Raw genomic sequence first — 20671 nt, 5'->3', positions numbered from 1 at the left:
GCTCCATGACTGGCAATGAGTGGAAGCCCTCTTCTTTTTTAAATGCAGTTTAGAGTAATCTGATATATCTCCATCGGTGCCATGAAATATTTCTCTTCCGTAGTCCAACACTTCATTACGGTGCCATGCCTTCAGTTAATAATCATATGCTTGAAAAAATTATGGCTACGTTTCCACAGTGGGATTGGCAACGTTTTTTTTTTTTAATTAGTACTGCCAGATGAAAGTCCAGTTCAGTATGCTTATGTTCATAACATTGTCTCTCCTTCAGGAGCTGTACTCAATGCTAGCCCAGGATAGTTCATTGCCCAAAATAGATTTTGGAGTCTTCTTGGAAATGAAGTCTTCCCTTCTGGAGAATAAAAGTTCAAGGCTTTATCCTCCTAGGTCAGTGATGGCTAATCTTTTTGTCATTGTGTGCCAAAAAAGTGTGTGTCTGTGCACGCATGACAGCACACACACGGGTGCCCACACTCATAATGCAAAGTGTGTGTGACCCATTTTGGGGCTAGCAGGCCTCCTTGCAGTCTCCTGGGACCAAAAATGGGGTGTGGTGAGGCGTACAGCACCCCTGTGCACCCACTGCATATGTGCATGTGAGCCTCTGCCCCCCTGCTCATGCACACAGGTCTCCTGCATGCTCCCTGCTCCTCACATATGCGGAGCAGAGACCTGAAAATCAGCTGGCCAGTGGGAGGCAAGTGCACATGCATGGTGGAGCTGAGCTGGTGCGACGGCTCGTGTGCCTGCAGAGAGGTTTCTGAGTGCCAACTGTGGTATGGGTGCCATAGGTTCACTAGGTGATTGGACCTGAGGCAGTTTGAAAATCCGTAGCAAACAGGTAGCTGCATTGGTGGTTGATTTCCCCAGGCTCATGGTCCTGGGGGATTTCAATCTGCCTTCCATTGGCGAGACATCTGAGTCAGCTCGGGAGTTCATGGCTTCCATGACGGCTATGGACCTAACTCAGTTAATTCAAGACCCATTCATAACGGGGGACACACGCTCAACCTGATTTTTGTCTCTGGACAGTGGATGAATGATCTAGATTTAGGGGATATTTCTATCCAACCCTTTCTATCCAATGGTCGGATCATTTCCTCCTTAGGCTTGACTTCCATACTGCCACCCCTCACAACTGGGAGGTAGAACCGATTAGATGGTTCCACTCCAGGCACCTGATGGACCCTGAAATGTTCCTGATGGAGCTGGGATGTTTCCTGAATCCCTTGCTCACAGTTCAACTGAAGTCCTAGTGGAAGCCTGGGATAGAGTGGCTGCTGGGCCCTTGGATCACATTGTGCCTTTGTGGCCTCTGACCCAGTGCTGATTCTGGTAGCTCCCTGGTTTACCGAGGAGCTCCAGGAGATGAAACACCGGAAAAGAGAGTGTTTGGACGGCCAGCCAGTCTGAATCCGACTGAACACTAGTAAGAATTCATATTAAATCCTACTTAGTGGTGATAAAAGTGGCAAAATGGCAACATCTTTCTGATCTTATCACGTCCGCAGATAACTGCCCAGCCGCCCTGTTTAGGGTGACCCACTCCTTACTTAATCAAGGAACTGGGGAAGACCCTTTGCAGGGTAGGTCTGAGGAATTTGTTCAACATCTGCAAGATAAAATCACTCAGATTTGGACAGGCTTGGACTCTGACTGGGTAGATTCGGGCGAGTCAATGGGGATGAATCTTGTGGAAACTATCTGGGATGAGTTTGACCCTGTGACTCCTGAGGGCATGGACAGGATTATGGGGAGACTCAGTGCTGCCACTTGTGTACTGGACCCTGTCCCTCTTGGTTAGTTTCGGCTTCCCAGGAAGTGACACGAGGCTGGCTCCAGGCGATTACCAACGCTTCATTGAGAGAGGGGTTCTTTCCCACTGCCTTGAAGGAGGCGGTGGTGAGGCCCCTCCTTAAGAAGCCTTTCCTGGACCCAGCCTCTTTAGCCAACTATCGTCCTGTCTACAACCTTCACTTTGTAGCAAAGGTTGTTGAGAGTGTGGTAGCACGTCAGTTTCCCCAGTACCAGCCCTAAAAAGTTGGCTTTTCCAGCAAGCCGGCCTGACGTGAATAAAATAAATTATTAATTTTTAATTGTTAATTTTAATTTAATTTCTAAATCTCATTGTAAATGTCTATTGGTTTTTTTTTGCATATTCTATTTAACCTTTCTTTTAACTTTTGTAATATGTGTTTTTATGTTGTATGCTGCCCTGAATCCTTTGGGAGAAGGGCGGCATATAAATCCAATAAATCTAAACCTAACCTAAACCTAATATACTTTTGAAAACTTGCCAAAAAAACCTGCGGGGACCTGTCCAGGCAGTCATCAGGAGTCAATGCTCACTCAACAGCACCAAAAAAGAGAGAGGTTACTGGACATAATTGGAATATTTTTTGGGGGGAGTAGAGAATTCTGAAAGTTGAAGTCCATACATCTTAAAGTTGTCAAGGTTTAGACCTAGATCTAGACCTTGAGAATGGAATGATTGCTTATCACATCATTCATTGCAGATGAAACCAAAACCAAATCACCATTAAAAATAATCCCAGTATACTTGAACATTGGGCAAATCCAACAGGGTGGTGTTCATTGCTGATAAATATAATTTTTTCAACGATGAGAAATGTCAAATTGATAGAATCAAGACTGGGGAGAACTGGCTTATTCACTGTGCATATGAAGTTGCATACCCATCCCATTGTAGCAGCTTGAGTGGCATTAAAAGAAACATTGCTAGATCAGAGGAAGTAATTATTGAATAGTATGGTGTATTGGTTAGACTGGAAGTACTGTTCTGGGTATTGCAATACAATAGGTTCATGGAGAAGCTGTTGTAGCTTTAGAGGAAAGTTACCAGGATGATAAGGAGTTTGAATCTAAGTACAATGAGACATAAGGCATAATAAAGGAGCTGTGTACTTTATAATTTAGCTTGCAATGGAGAAGATTAAAGTAGCAATATAAGAGCAGTTCGTAAATACCTAAAATTCTCTCAAATGCAAGAAAAAGTGAACCTATATTCTGCTGAAACCGAGAGTAGGATTAGGACCAATGAGTTGAAATAAAACAGTACAACAGTCAGCTTAGAAGAGTGCTACATTTCCCTTCCCTGGAGTTGCCAAATAGGGTTAGATGGCCATTTATCTGGGAGAATTGGGTGGATTCCTGCATTAAGCAGAAGGTTGGACTAGAAGCTCTATAAAGAGCCAATTCATTCATACTATGACTGTGTGATAATTGACATTCATTGCTCATTCATGTCAGCTCTATTGCTTACAAAGAGCAAACAGGATTGCACGCCATTTGATGAGGAAATCTCGATAACAACATTCCAGAGAGAGCTGTGTTAATTTATGGAAGGGAATTTACTAGATAAATGATAGAAAGGCTTAGATCACATTCCATCTTTAAAGAGCTAAGGTTTTAGACCTGAACCTCTTTCTTTTAAATCAAGCATCTCTTGAGGAAAAACAGCTAAAGGAAGCTATTAACTTTTAAATTGTACATTTGACACGGTTTTGTACAATGAGAGTGGCATAGATATGGAATACTAAATAAATAATTTGCCTAGGACATAGAATATCTCAAAGGACACTTTCTTGTTTGTTTGTTTTCTTAAGAAAATCAGGTTTTCTGAAGGGAGGGAACCTGGATATTTTTAACAAAATCAGAAAAAAGAAAAGAAAAACTTCTGCTTTATGAAAATCAAATATCTGGAATATTTCAGTATGGTCATTTTAAGTCAAGTCTGCAGATTTTGTGATTCACAAAGCAGAAAACTTCTATAATCAGACATAGACAATCCCAAGACCTCTGTATACATCATCCCATTCATTTATTTTAAGTGTGGCCTTTCTTTTGTCAAGTTCGGAATTACTCTAAGACAGATAGCCATCCCTTTATTGAGTCAAAATAATGACTGAAAGGGATTTAGTTCTTGATGAATGTAAACCAGTGGTGAAATTCAAATTTGTTTACTACTGGTTCTGTGGGCGTGGCTTGGTGGGCATGGCAGGGGAAGGATATGCAAAATTCCCATTCCCTCCCCATTCCTGGGCAAAGGATATTGCAAAATCTCTATTCCCACCCCACTCTGGGGCAAGGGAGGTGGTATTTGCTAGTTCTGTGAGCTACTCAAAATTTCCACTACCAGTTCTCCAGAAACTGTGAGAACCTGCTGAATTTCACCCCTGATGCAAACTGACATTCTATCTAGACAATCTCCATTAAACTCTAAGGTTCTGAAAGGGCAATCTCTTTTACTTTTCTTACCATGTTCTTAAATAATACAAATGTTTCCTTTCTTCCAAAGAGGTAATTAATATATCTGTGATCTACCATCGTCTCTAGAATCCTGCAACGAAATGTCAGTATTTTTTCCAGGAGAAATATTTTTGTTCCTCTATATGACATTCCCCCACCCCCAAGTGATCAAGGATAAAAACCTACATGTATCCTCTTTGGAATCATACCAAATAATTGGTGGTTTTGTTTCCTATTATGCTTGTTGATAGAAAAAGTAATACAATAGGAGTAGTCTCATTATTCAAAATGGTACAGGTCAGAGACAGCACAGTACCTTTGCTATTGATAGTGCTCTCTGTTATCTGAATTTTAAACCTGTGATATTCAGAAGGATTCAAAGGGACTTGGAAGAGGACAGGATGGGAATATCTCACAAACTTTTTACAAAAGCTTGTGATCATAGGAAGGATTCCTCCTCACCTGGAAACATCCTAAGTGCAAAGGATATACTCTGATGTTTTGTGGTGTTCAGGTCATCTCTTCAAATATTATAATTTCTTTGTGGGTGAGCTAATAACCCTAATGATGTACTGGTCCCGCTATGATTGCCAAGCTCATGGAGAGGACACATAGATTGCCAAGCAATCTGGATATGTAATAAGGAATTCATTTACAAAGGAATTTCAGGTTTTAAGCCCATGCATGGTACTGATATATGCAAATGGATCAACTGGAGAAAAATGAATAAAGCTGTGTTTGACTCAGAAAGACCTCTCAGTGCTACAATTTGCTAATCTGTGGCATCAAGGAATGTGCCTAATGACTGGGGTGTGTGGTAGTGAAATAGAAACCACTCTGCATCATGAATACTATTATTACACCTATAAAGTATTCTATGGAACTCAAGATAGTAATCTAAAATGACTGTTGATAAAAAGGGAGACATGAAACTCAAATGTAGAAAATATTATTCCAATATCTTGTGGTATGAAAGACTGGGAATTGGGGAGGTTTTAGAAGGAAGGTACTAGATTGCATTGTCTTAGTCTAAGACAAGGGTGCCAAACTGGTGGCACGTGGGCTGGATGCATCATGTGCAGGCCATGCCCACCCCATGCCCACTTTGCATCTCTCCGCAAAAAGAAAAATGTCGCAAAATGATGGCGATGTCACATGATGGCAACGTGACACACTGAGTTTGACATCTGCGATCTAAGAGATGTAACAGGAAGTAAACCTTATAAAATTGTCCTTTCCTAAATTTCTTCAAAATGCTTTAAAAACATAAGAAGTTCACTAAAAAAAAAACTTCCATTGGTATTTCATAGACAAAGGTGAAACAAGTAAGCCACACTGTGCAACAAGGGGAAGTAAACTGCTTCCAGCTTACATGAAAAGGAAAGAAGATTAATGTGTGGATGTGTATATGTGTGGGCATTGGTGTGAGGGTGGCTGTGTGCAATGTGTCCCTTAACCACATTGATTGATGGCACTGTTTCCCACCAACATGAAGATTTGCATTGTTAGAATTATTTGGAAGGAGGAAGTATTGGCACTTCCTAAGCTTTGGCATAGAAGGCCACTGCCTGTTTGTTCTTAGCCTAAAGCTGATCCTGTGTTGTGTTGTGTTGTGCATGTGTATTCTCAGCCTAAATCAATTCACTAGAGTTGTAAGACCCTTTCATTGAAAGTTATGGACTGTCCAGTATAAGTTGGTAGATCGTCATTTATTTTTGGTAGCTGAAATTCTGAGAATTTTGTTTCAATGAGTCATAGGAGAAAAAGTATAACAGCGCTATCAATGGATTTTCAGGAGGGTTTGCTGGATACTACTATTTTCTCAAATATGTCATGACCAAATGATGGCACTTTGGTGCACATTTACTTTCTCTTTTCTTCTGTCATCTCATCATATGCTTAATTATCAGTTGCTTCCATTTCTTTTCTCTTTGTCAGCTTATCAGTGATATTACTATTCAGACTTCAGACTTTTAACCTTTCTACTCGGATCACTTGCAAGCTGTACTTTCAATATTTTGTTTTCAGGATCTCTCATTTTTTTACTTGTTCATTTATTTGGTGTTTGATGTTATGTCATGATGCTCTCCCTGAGTTTATTAAAATCTGCTTTCCTACATAAACAGTTGACTTTTCTCAGTATTTCTTCATGTAATTATTTTGAATCACAACCCAATATGATGATTTCTCCAAGGTCTCTGAAATCTTCAGTCCATCAACAAACTTTTCTCAGTGGTTAGGGTTAGACCCAGGATGGTTGAGCCTTTCCTTGTTTCTATTGCAAGCAAGATAATTCAGAAATATGTTAGATCTCCTATTCTGAGAGTTTGGGATGGATTGTCAGGAGATGAAGAATAAAATCTTAAAAACTATATGAGATAGTTTTCCAGCAAATCTTAGAACAGATCAAATCTCCATTATCAGTATAGTCCATGCTCCAGGGAGTGGTAAATTGATTAAAAATACCATCTCCATCCTTTGCCTTGGTAGATGGCTTGCATAGTTTTTATAAACAGTACCACCTATGTTTCTTCATCTTCTTTAATCTTAGTCATAAACTTTCAGTAGGGCTTCCTTATTCAGCATTTTTTCTCAGGCATGTAATTTCTTTTACCTACAGAAGTCAATCTGCCACCCTTTGAACTGAGTTTATTATATCCTCAAGTTTATCAAGCCCTTTGGTGCAGTCAGACATAAGAAACAAGAAGCCTTGAATTTCTGGAATGATCTTTATTGCTAGTTGGGTAATATAATTTCAAAAGTCTACCAAAGCCATTCTCCAGATCAATTTATGCCTAGTGCAGTTAAGGCAGATTATGATTAATCTCTTTGCCATTCTTCCTTCCTCCTTGCTTGGACTAAGAAATCTTTTCTCCACCAGTCCTTCTCCTTCCTCTATATTCCCAGGGTCTGTTAGATATTCAATCATGAAATTCTATATTCTAGTCATCAATTTTTAAAGAAATAACTTATGAGACCATTTTTATTTTCTTGTGTTGGGAATTTTAACCTCCTGTTTGTTATTCATATTATCTGTGCATTGTTGTATAGACAATGGAGCCCTCAAATGTCACTGTTTACTATTATCTTTATGTATGGAGGATTTGTGAGTAACCTTTTTTGGCTTACATCTCCTTCATTATTGAATGCAGCCATGATCCTTATTGCCTGGGTTTTATTCTGAATTAGTGCCCTATCTTCCTACCTTTTCCTGTTTAATGTAAGACCCTCTGGATAAGGTTTGCCAAAAACATTTTCCCCCACCCTTGCCCCTGTGAGATGCAATCCATTTTTAAAGTCTAGGAGTCCAAATTTACCAGCCATCTGATAAAAGACTGAATTGATGCAGGACTTTGAAGAGTCTGGACCCAAACCATCTAGAGAAGTGGGCTTCAAAATCATGCTGATCATATATATTTTTTTACAGGGCTAACATGAAGAACCAAGACATTTGCCTTATTATTTACATGTTCTGCACATCTTTCCTACTCTGCTATGCCAATGACTCACAATCCGCAAAGGAAGTCAAGATTGTTCATGATCCTTTTTTCAGGTTCTCTTCCATCAACTCCTTTTTTCTTATTCCACCCTTTTTCTACTACCGGTACTAGAACAATCCAACCAGAGGTGGTATTCAGCTGGTTCGGACCGGTTTGCCCAAACAGGTAGTGGAAACCGCGATGGGCCTGCCCTCCCGCCCTGGCTCTATGCCATCCTATTTAGGCACATTTTTGAGGCTGGGTGCATGCACAGAAGGCAAAGTGCATGCATGGAAGGCCGAGCATATGTATGGAAGGGGAAGCAGATGGGCATGCACACGTGGGAAGGGGCAAACTGGTGGTAACAAAATGTGAAACCCACCACTGAATCCAACCCCTTCTCCTTTCTTTTGCTGCTTCACCTTTTCCATCCACTATGATAGAAAGAGTTTTGAGCCATCACAGAGAGGGAATCCAACCAAAGCAAAACAACCATGCAAGTCTTTACTGGGGGTGATATGTGAGGTAGAACAACAGAAAATCCAAAGCAGCAAAAAAGTTGTTCTTCATGGATGTGACCAGTGGTGGGTTTCAAAATTTTTTAGAACCTCTTCTGTAGGTGTGGCCTGCTTTGTGGGAGTGGCTTGCTGGCCATGTGACTGGGTGGGAGTGGCTTGCCCACCATGTGACTGGGTGGGTGTGGCCAACTAGTAAAATGTGGTGAAACTCACTTAACAGCGCTCTTGCTTAGCAACCAAAATATTGGCTCAGAAACTCTGGCATTTGAAGCATGCAAGTCTTAAAGCTGTCAAGTTACAAGACCCTTGCACCCCTTACCCTTTAGAAAAAAAAACACCCAGGGGTGTTCAAACTTGAGAGCTTTAAGAACTTGTGGACTTGGAGAAGAGAGCTGACGTCACGACGTCACGACGTGTGATCTTGGTGCTCCAAAATCACAGTCGAATTTCTGCTGCTGGACAGTCCATTTGGACCTAAACCGTCCCACAGAGATGGTAATTGAGAAGGGCGCCTCCTGCTGACCTCAGGGACACTGCAAAGTCCAGGAATAGCCTTTTTTCTGGCGACAGAAATGCAGCTAATGAATCTGCTGAAGTTGGGACAGCTCTGGAACGGGAAGAAAGTGGAAAGAGAAAGCGTGTTGAATTGGTGACGAAAATTTATTATTAGAGGAAGAGAATACCCAAGAAATTTTTTGTAAGTTAAGTTAACATTGAAGACAAAAGACTGTAGGCGGTGAAAGTGATCTGCATTGAACTTGGTGTGTTATCCAGTTTCTAATTTCTGTTTTTTTCACGGATGGAACTTTTGCAGGGGCTCCCTATTTTTTAATAGGGAGTTGATTAATTCTTCTTTTTTTCACTTTTGCTTATACCTATGGATTAAAATTCTTCTTTTTTTATAATGCTTGATTTGATTGATTGGATTGTTTTTTATCTCCATTTAAGGTTTTTTTTTTCTTTCTTAAGCTTGGAATATAAAGAAGAAAATAAGAAGGATTATAAAGAGGGTTGTAACAACAGGAGGAAAAGCAGTTACACTGCCACTTAGAGGCTAGAGGCTGGATACTTTGTTTTTTCTTCTTTCTCTTTGATCACTTAAGATTGAAGGTTCTTTCAGCTTGTTTACTGACAGTGATAGTAGGAAGAGCACAAGTTGTTTATACAGGTGCCTTTTGGAAGTTCTATCACTAGCTATTGGAGGGAAGACAACATTTTGACTCGAAAGATAATAAATGAACCTGTTTGAAGTTTATTAAAATAGCCTTGAACCCTATAGTGGCAGTATCTGCAAAACTGAAAGAATGGCCCAGCAGGAAAAAGGAACTGTAACATTGCAAATGATTATGTTTGAAATTCAAAATCTATTAGTTGTGACAGAGAGAATTGAAAAGAGATTGGAGAATATGGAATACAAAACAGAAAAATCTGATGGAGAAACTGAGGATGTTTACCAAATGAAGAAAGTGGAGGACAGAGTTCAAAAGATGGAAGAAAAAAATGAGCAAAGAGAAAAGAAAACTGTTGATACTGACAACAAAGTGAGCATAGTTGGTAATGTCAAGAGTGTAGAAAGGGGAGGTGGATGGATTGGAACTCACCCCAGACTTCAAAGCACAGAAGAAGAAAAGAGAGAAAAATTGACAGAGATAAAGAGAGAAATCTTGATAGAAGCACTAGCGATAACCAAAGATAAGCTGATGGAAAGAGCAGATGTTGGGTTTCAAGCTTTTGTGAGATATGAAAGGAACAGCATGTTGCCAAGGGAGGTTTATACAAGATTTATTAAGAAAGTAACTAGAACATTAATGCTACAAATGGCAAGAGATATAAGACTGTACTATTGTTGGAGGGATACAGGTTGATGCAATGAAAATGTATAATAAAAATTAAGCTAAATTTAGTTTACTAGTAGCATGTACAAAATGAAGCAACAATAGCTATAGTTAAATAATGATTAATAATGATGACAATACATATAGATATATCAGTTTGATAGTATGAAATTTTATATAAACAATATATGGAAATTATGAGAGGAGGTTTAAAAGCTTTAGCTAGAATATGTTATAAAGATGTATTGTGATTGGATGATTTTAGGGTGATTTAATGGAATGTTATATAATCCTATTCTAGATTTTGAATGTTATATATAAAAGAACATAAAAACAATTATAGTCAAATTAAGGTTGAGATATAATAATTGTGATATACATGAATATAGGTGAATTTAAAATATGTGATTTGATATGAAAAGTAGGTGGTGACTATGGAAGAGATGCATGTAACCAACTGACACAAATTCTACAATTTGTAATGGAAGATGTTTTATTTTTATTTTTATGTTTGTTTGTCCTTGTTCAAAAACAAATAAAAACATTTTTTTTAAAAAAAAGACTTTTGGACTTCAACTCCCACAATTCCTCCTCCAGTCATGTTGGCTCAGGAACTCTGGCATTGAAGTGTGCAAGTCTTAAAGCTGTCAAGTTACAAGACCCTTGCACCTCTCACCCTTTAGAAAAAATACCCCAGGGATGTTCAAACTTGACAGCTTTAAGACTTGTGGACTTCAACTCCCAGAATTCCTCCTCTCGTTCTTCATCTTGATGATGTGCAGATGGATGGGGGGAGGGAACTGGAACTGGTTCTAAATGGCACTGTAGATTTGTGGAACCTCTTCTATAGAAGAGGTTAGAACTGGCAGGAACCCACCCCTGGATGTGACTCAACTAATTAAGGAGAATCCTCCCACAGAAAAAAGTGGGTTTGCTCCTCAACTGTGCACAAAGTTCATTGGTGGAGACCACATTCTTTTTCTTTATGTGTTTGACCATGTAAGTGTAATAAAGAATTGTACAGTTGCAACATATCCAATATCAGAAAAATCTCTCTCACTCTTCCCCCTGCTTCCCATCCTATTCAAGCCTTGCCTGCTTGCCCAATTCATTGCAGTTTTTAAAAAGTGTCTTTAATCTCACAATCAGACAGCTGTATTTTCTTTCTCATTCAATCAATATAGTTGCCTATATTCATAGGCGGCAAATTTCTTGGGTGTAGTGAGAAAGCAATAACAGCAGATTTACAAAGCCCTCTTAGGAGACATCTCATTTGTTATGGAATTGCATGCATCTTTCTTAAAAAGAAGAAACATTGCAGAAGGATCCCTCCCTCCCTTCCTCCCTCCCTCCCCCCCTCTCTCACACACACGACTAAAAAATCTACACTGGCAAATTACTTCTCCAAATAGTCACTCAAATACTGTGCATTTGAAGAATGGACATAGCAGGGATCTTCCAAAGAAACTCTGATCCAGAATATGGAGAGCATAAAAAGTAAGACATTGAGTTTAATAGCTTTTCCCTGTGATTTTGCTTCAACGCAGTTTAAAGGCCAGCTCAAGCATGGGCAAAAATTGCTTGTACTGTCTTGCAGCAGTAAATGCCCTATCAGTTACATATATTAGAAAGTACTGCTACTCTCCATATTTCCCAGAATCAACCATGAAACTACTTTCCTTGATGATTTTATGGAGGCTACATCTTCAATATATCAGTAAAAATGGTCTTCTACTTTCATGGCAGTTGTAGTTATGCACATTTAGGCTAAGCATGATTTCTTCATTGTATACTCCACTATGGACATCTCAGATAACTTACCAACTGTCCCAGAGAATAGGGCCATCAAGAACCACAGAGGAAGAGTACAGTCTTGGCCTTTGATCACAGGGCCGTTCTTTTTTGCCTAGGAATGCATGCTTAAAAGTCTCAATTCACTGGCCTCAGTCTTCTGCAGTTTCTAGTTTTCCCCCTCAGTATAAAATAGCATGATGGAGTTGACATGTGAACCATTTCTTAAACTTATGTTGCAGTTTATGCTCCAAGCGGAGATGAAAATGCTTCACCGAAGAGGAAGATGGTAAGTCTTATGGCCAAATTCAAAATAGAAGCAGGAGGATGGATTATCAACTTCTTCAATCCTGTGCTTTCTTCATAGCTAACATAGTCTTCCAATCATAAAATGATACCTATATGGATGAATATTATTATGTGAAATACAGTGAAATCAGTTATTGGTGTAAAAAGTGTAAGAAATCACAATTATTGTTATAAAAAGGTGAAAACAATTCTATATCAGCTATAACAGCAAAGATGTGACTAGAGGCTGACTGTGAAATAGATCGCAAATTACTTATGTGCCAATTTCAAAACAAGTCAAATTAGAAAAGAAAGTCAACCTGTTTCCAAGATATTATCTTGGACATATGCCCACCATTTTATGGAGAATATCAAGAATCACTTTGAAGTTCTTGAATCTCATTGATAGGGACCTGGAAAAGTGATGATTATGAAAAGAGGTTGCCAAAGTTCAAGAAGCAGAACCAAACAAATTAGATGTCAGAACAAACAGTGGAAACTGTCCAAAAAAAGAGAGAAGCCAACACCCCTCCCCACAAAAGGCAAAGATCTTAGAAAAGAACTTAACAAAGAATTTCAGAGAGCTGTTAGAAGAGACAAGAAGCAGAATGAAAATTACATTTCTACTGACATTGAAGATGGAAATTGTCAAGGAAAAACAAGGAATGTCTTTTAACTCAGAAGGAAGTTCCAATCTTGAATTGGTGTGTGAAGAGATGTCAATAAACAGAGTAATTGTTACAAAGAGGATCAAAAATGGAATGAGTATACTGACAACTTCCAAGATAGTTTAAAATACATTCTCTGCTTACAAGAACCCCCAATTCTAGAAAATGGTTAGATCAGCCTTCCAGTCATGTCAAATTGGAAGGCTACGGAAATTGACGGAACATCTTCAGAAATATAACAAGCAACAAAAAAACAACCAGAAAAGCTTCTAACTGAACTATGCCAGCAAATCTGAGAATGACACAATGGCTAACAGATTGAAAAAGATCAGCCTACAATGCCAAAAAAAAGAGGAGACTTGAAATGTGCAAACTATCACACAATATCCTTAATTTAACATGCTTGCAAAATAATGCCTATTATAACCCAACACAGATTTCATCTCTGTGGAAATGGAGATTGCAGATCATCGAATTGTTTTTTGAAAAAGCTAAGGAACATTATTGCTGATGCATGTTTTATAATTGAGAAAGAAACACAAACACACAGCAGAAATAAATCAATATAGCTTAACTGATTGTAGGAAGGCTTTCAAAGTGTCATCAAAGTGAAGCTGTGAAATATGCTTGGGAATCCTAGAATGTCATCATGCAAAACCTATATATAATTTAGGAAGCCACAGTCCTAATGGAACCTGGCAGTACAGAATAGTTCTATATTGGCAAAGAAGCAAAACTGTATACCTTTTCCTTATTCATTGATTGTCTATACTAGGTATGTATTGATTCCAAGCTGGACTGTAAGAAGATGAGCTTGGTTTTAAAAAGAGAGGAAGAAACATTGATAGCTAATGCTATGTTGATGAAATTCTTCTGACAGGTGAAAACACAACTGAACCAGAAACTCTAGTAGTGAAAATCAAGGAGAACAATAAAATGGGATTACACTTAAATATAGAGACCAAACTAATAACAACCAGCCTAATAACTAACAGTGAAGATATTGGAGAGGTATTTACCTTTTAGATTTAATTTTACAGTAAAGGAGCAGGAGTTGAGAAATATGCTGTAGATTTGCTCTTTGTAGAATAGCAATATAGGCCTTGGAAGAGATATTTGGATGCTATGATGTGTATATATTATGTAGAACAGAACTATATAGGCAATGGATTATTTTTACCCCATGACACTCTGTGGAAGAAAAAGTTGGAAGGGAAGAGACAAGATAAGAATAACCTGTTTTTTAACTTTTGTGTTGAAGAAAATTCCCAGAAAAAATGGGTCAACAAAGCAAACAGACAAAAATGGATTATAGAGCAACCTATTCCTCATTTAAGCCCAGATGACTAGGTTCAAATTACCATATTTTAGACACATTATGCAAATGCCTGGAGGACTAGCAGGTGTTTGCAGTCTTTTGAAAGGCCAGTAGAGACCCCCTGTGATTATTTCAGGGGGAAGGCTGTTCCACAGAAAAGCCATCATAACAGAGAAGGCATGCTTCAGGGGTGGGTTTTGGCATGCAGTACTGCTGGTTTGCTCGTGTGCACACTGCACAGTGCAATTAAAATTGTGCATGCACAGAGCTGAAAAACAAGACGGCGGCACCCATGGTGCTGCCTGGAGAACTGGTTTGAGGGCGTGGCAGACCTGGGTCGCTGCTGGTTCCAGCGACCCAGGCCACCAAACCACTACCGGTTCAGCCAAACCGGTCCGAACCAGTAGGAACCTACCACTGGCATGCTTCCAAGGTCCTGCTAAACGACATCACTTTATTGATGGCGCCCAGCGAATTATCAGTCTGTCAGGATCTGGTGTGGCAGGCAGAAATGTCTGGGGAGAATCAATCCTTTAAACTGATATGCAAATATGCTCTTATTACAATCCTTGAGATCACTCTCAATAGTACTCTCTGTATAGCTAGAGGTTCACTTTCAGGATCTTACTTTCTCTTCAGTTTGTTTAACCATCACTTATTTTCTCAACAGTTACTACTTATTAGTCTCTACTCTTTCTTTCAGTAGTTGTTTAGTCACTTTGCCTTGAATCATCAACATCCGTGATGGCGAACCTATGGCACACATGCTGGAAGTGGCATGCAAAGCCATCTCTCCAGGCACACAAGCCATCACCCAATGTTCTTCTGGGTTCCAGCCAGCTGCTCATCACATGCACAGGAATGCCGGAAACCAAAAGAGCAGCCACCCGGTGTGCATGCAGGTGCCAGGAAGATAATCTTCCGGTTTCTGGGGCACATGCTAGTCTTTGCATGCACATGTGCACCAGAAACCGGAGGGCTAGATGGCTGGTGCACATGCATGTGCCAGAAACTGGAAGATCATCTTCCTGGTGCACACATGCACATAAGGCAGCTGTTCTTCCGGTTTCCGGCACTCTGTGCCAAAAAGGTTCACCAACACTGACCTACATCATCCAGAAATCAGAAATGTATTCATACAGTGCAGCAGAAAGGAAAAATTTATATGCCCTAAACTTTTGTGGCTAAAAAGAATCCTTTAGAACAGCTATGTAATGATGTCCAAACTCAATTAGGGGTATAAGTAAGGACCTGGAAATGCAGTAAGGATGGCTTATCACATTTGAAAATAAATGTAATAATATACCGTAATTGCCTTTCAATGCTCTAAATATCCCGAGTTTGAAATTGTCAAATTGCAGTGTAGTTAAAACCCATCTTCCAAAGAACTTGGCCTGAGCTTCAAAGTCTAAATGAAGCTTCAGATAGGCTGATTTTTCTAGCAATAACGCTGCATCAAAAACATAGTTGGCATACCATGCTAGGATACCAGAATAGGTAGGATGATCTGGAGGACAAGGGGTATCTGTGATGTTTCAATATTGTTTATCTAGGCCTTTAAAGAATGGAAAGAATTTTATCAGCATCTTAGTAGATCTTTAACACAAATCTAAGATAGCTGGGGGTGGGGGTGGGGTTTGTCCTTCTGAGCTACAGGCATTTACATTTAAGCCATGGTTTTTACCAATTGGCTGGTGACCTCAGTTGTAGCCCTTCTGAACAAAATAATGTTTGTTGACTTTGCAAGAAAAAGCCTGCCTATGTAAGAATTTCAATAATTTAGGTTGCTTCACATTGATTCCCTAGGCCATTTAAAACTAGAAAATAATTGAGGGATTTTAGCCAGGACCTTATCTTAAAGACATGAGCATTCTTGTCTTATTCTCATTATTCAAGCACTGAAACAATGCTAATAAATAAACAGTACAATCTGAATCTCTCTTTCTCCCTTATTCTCACACAGATATATTGGCTCAATTAAGATGTTATATTTCTGCTCCAGGATGTGATTACTTTCTTAAAGAAGTCATTATTTATTAAACCACAATTAAAATGTAATTCATTACATTGTCCAAGCTAGAAACCTGTGGGAATGTTCTGCATATGCTGACATTTGAAATCAAACTCAAACTGTGGATAGTTCAAATGCTGTTTTGGGGGGCAAGGAAAGTTGTGGACTTGGGAAGAAGATCTGGGGAGAAGACTTTCAAAAAGGTCTTAAGTTAGTCTTAGATATATTAAAAGTTGCACTTTAGCATACTATGTTATATTGAAGATGTTATGACTAGATGTAATAGGTTTTGCTTGAAAGCAATAGCTAAAATATATTAAATTATGAAGCATAACATTAGAAAAGTTATCAACACACTATTGCATTGTATCTTTAAGTCAAGGGATTTATGGCTTTGGCATCTGTTCATAAAATGTGTTTATTTAATTGTTCTTAAACTTCAAAAAGTAATCTGTAAAGCTTGAACTTCAAGATATTAACTGAAGTTTAGAGTCACAGGCAGGGCAATCTTTTTCATGTTCTCAAAGTCTTTCAATATTGGAACCACCAGAGAATAATAGTACCCTGCTTGCAACAGATTTGCAAAAGGAACAAAAAGGCAGAGAACTGTTTATATTTCTTTTTCCTTCCATAGCCATTAAAAAAAGCCTTTCTACATGCAATCAGAAGAACTGAGTTTATATTATCTGAATCCTTGAGGTAAATTTTCACTGAATTAGGGCTGTGAGGGGAAACAGGTTCGCATTCACAGCTTCCCAGGCCCACTCATGGACACATTCGCAAATCTCTTTATTGAGAAATAAGCTGCAGCAATAGGAAGGGGGCGATTATGGATCTTTATGTAGGGAATGGTGCAGTGGTGAAATTCAATTTTTTTTTACTACCGGTTCTGTGAGCATGGCTTGGTGGGCATGGCAGGGGAAGGATACTGCAAAATCTCCATTCCCTCCCCACTCCAAGGGAAGGATCCTGCAAAATCTTCATTCCCTCCCCACTCCAGGGGAAAGATACTGCAAAATCTCTATTCCCTCCCCACTCCAGGGGAAAGATACCGTGAAATCTCTATTCCCTCCCCACTCCAAGGGAAAGATACTGCAAAATCTCCATCCCCCCCACCCACTCTGGGCCAGCCAGAGGTGGCATTTGCCGGTTCTCCAAACTATTTAAAATTTCCGCTACTGGTTCTCCAGAACCTGTCAGAACCTGCTGAATTTGACCCCTGAAATGGTGTATCCTGCTCAGATAAAAAATGTGTCTAACCTCAGAAGAATCACATGATCTATCCTATGACCCAAGGATACTGTTCTCCTGGTATAGTAGTGTGGCCAATGTGCACTAATTAAACACAAATATACAATATGATTTTGTAAAAAAGAGTTGGAACCAAAGTGCTTTGAAAAAGGTTTTGCATTCTTGTTAATTTATGTCTAGGCACATGTTGATAATAATGATAATTATGATGGATTTTAAGCTAATGACTACTTTGTTTGTGGTGCTGATACAGGAAGAGCTTCATTAAATCTTTCCCCAGTACTATTTTATTGACATTCTGTAATGTATATAGATCTGTAATTGTGTTAATTATAATTATAATCAGTTCCAAGAGCTGCTTTACAAGAGATACTGTTGATCTGCTAGTGAATTCATTTTCATTGCCTACACAACCTTCAATAAGATACTCACTTTCAGAAGCAGCTTTTCAGTGTAGTTTTAGGAAGCTGCTGTAGAAAAGTGGCAGCTTTTAATGGACAGTACATTAATATTATGAACTGCCTGGTAAATTTGATAGAGAAACAATCATGATAAATAAATAATAACAAATATATTAAAGTTACAAACTCACCCTTCTTCAGAAGGGGCAAAGGGGATTATTGACTAGAAGTGAGCATTGTGTATCTCCCACAGGATGGTTTTTATTTTTATTTTTTTGCTATTGGTGGCTAGAAATAATAATAGATTTCAAACAGTAATTAAGCTTTAATGGGTATGCATGTGGGTAGACGGAAAGATCATAACAGCAGAACTTATGGAATAGAGGCATTTTTCCCTACTTGTTTACGGGTTTTGTTTGATTTTGCATGAGATCTGAAAGTAGGGTTGTATCTCGTCTGAAATATTTATAGGGCATAGCATCATGATTACAGGTTAATATTTATTGTTGGATGGGTAGATAAACTAATTTACAATTAATATAGAATTGAATATGTACAATGATCTCCTGAAAAGTAGGTAGTATGTCCCACTCTAAAAGCCAGCTGGATGACTTTGAGCCAGCCATTTTCTTTCAGACCATCCACCTCCTCGTGGGAGGAAAGAGGAGTTTTATGTATGCTTGCTACCTTGAGTTACTTAAAGGTAAAGGTGTCCTAGTGATTCCCGACTCTAGGGGGCAGTGTTCATCTCTGTTTCAAAGCTGAAGAGCCAGCACTGTCTGAAAACGTCTGTAGTCATATGACCAGCATGACTAAATGCTGAAGGCACACAGAATGCTCTGTTACCTTCCCACCAAAGGTGGTCCTTATTTTTCTACTTGCATTTTTACATGCTTTCGAACAGCTAGGTTGGCAGAAGCTGAGACAAGTAATGGGAGCTCACTCCATTATGTAGCACTAGGGATTCAAACTGCTGAACTGAGATCTTTCTGGTTGACAAGCATAGCCACTGAGCCACCGCATCCCGCATTGAGTTACTTATAACATAATAAAAGATAAATAAATAAATATTTTTTGCAAGCAAAACTATGAGATGCATATCAGTAAGAAACCAGACAGATTCTCCCTGCCTTCACTCTGCAGAGGCCAATGTGGCCTATCTATCTTTCAGTGGTTAGACATGAAATAAAAACTAAATGGGTGAAATGTTGTTAGAAACAAAGCCACAGCCATGCACCCAAAGGGTTAATCAGAAGCTCAGCCATTATTACAACTCTTTTGTGAGCCCTGGCAGAGAACAAGGTACAACACAGACAGCTGCAGCTTGAAAGAATCCCAATGACCTAGATTCTCAACTAGATTACTGTCTGCTTGGGCCCGTGTTGCTCTCCCGGCATTGTGAGACTGATTTCACTTGCTCAGACCAACTGGCTCACTGTGCTGACCCATTTTACCATGGCAACTTGATTTGCTGTCCCAGAGCTCAAGAAAAACTTAGGATTCCAAGATTAAGTAGTCTAGCTCCTTTTTACAGAAAAACAATTGCCTTTAGCAAACACCCAATGAAGAAACTGGCACTGACTATTAGATGTGGAAGGCAGACATGTGTTGATGTTAGGAACAACTGTATCATTTTGAAATCAGTGTTTCTTATCTCCCTTTTAAAAAATCTTTTACACATCATCCTGTTAAATCTATCATTTTGTTTTCTTTTTGCCAACTAGTTCATTAGCTCTTCTCTTGTGAACTGGCATAACTTCATAAAGGGATTTTACACAACATACCAATGCCATTTCCTTCATATTCAAACTCAGATGAAAAGTGATTTCTGTCAATTTACGCTAGCCACACTTTTGTGTATTGTTTTGTTTGGTAGGTCAAAGAGAAGGATGGGACAGAATAAGACATGAGAAACAGGAAGCATTTCTGTTGAATCCCATTTCTGTAAGGATAAATGTTGTAAGGACATTTTTTCCATTCTGCCTCATTCCTTGAATTTTCAATTCTCATCTCATAAAAGAGATTCCCATCCTTAAGGCGTTCTCAACTTATGTGAGTAGAAATATCTGCTGACTACAGTTGTCAGTAATATATCTGATAAAGCCATGAATTAAAGCATCAAGGTGAGTAAACATGCAGGTACCATACGGACAGTCTGATTCTTAACAACAGGAATGTATCTACTAATAAAGGAGACTATCTGGAATGATATATGGACTATAGATAGGAAAATGGAGATTGCAAGTGATTTCTGGGGAAACCAATTATTGTTCATTTATTTAGCCTATGATGAATGATGGGTTTTGCTTTGAATTAAATTTTATTTCAGCAATGATTTTACCCTGTTCTCATATTTCTGCTTCCCTGATGGATTATTGTTCTTGGTGAGTTCTTTCCTTGCCTCATCAACATACCTTACGAGTCATGGTGGTGCAGTAGTTAGAATGCAGTACTGCAGGCTACTTCTGCTGATTGCTGGCTGCCAGCAGTTTTGTTGCTTGATTCTCACAGCTAAAGGTTGACTTAGCCTTCTATCCTTCTGAGGTAAAATGAGGACCCAGATTGTTGGGGACAATATGCTGACACTGTAAACTGTGAAGTGGTATATAAGTTTAAGTACTACTGCTATTGTTATCTTTATTATAAGTAGAGGTTAGAAATAGGTAAATTGGTTTTCTACCAGACAACCATTCACTTTTAAGGTGATCTGAGACTAAACAGGTCTGTTGCTACTCTGAGAAGACAAAGAATGAGGGGAAACAACCCAACATCTTAGCAGGACTTAAGATGAGACTGGGTTGTTTGGGGACCGAGGTGAGATTTCCCTCTGGTCATAGTTATT

The sequence above is a fragment of the Natrix helvetica genome, assembly GCF_964273705.1.
Source record: "Natrix helvetica genome assembly, chromosome: 2".
Lineage (NCBI taxonomy): Eukaryota > Metazoa > Chordata > Lepidosauria > Squamata > Natricidae > Natrix > Natrix helvetica.
Note: the sequence above shows the minus strand (reverse complement) of the source record.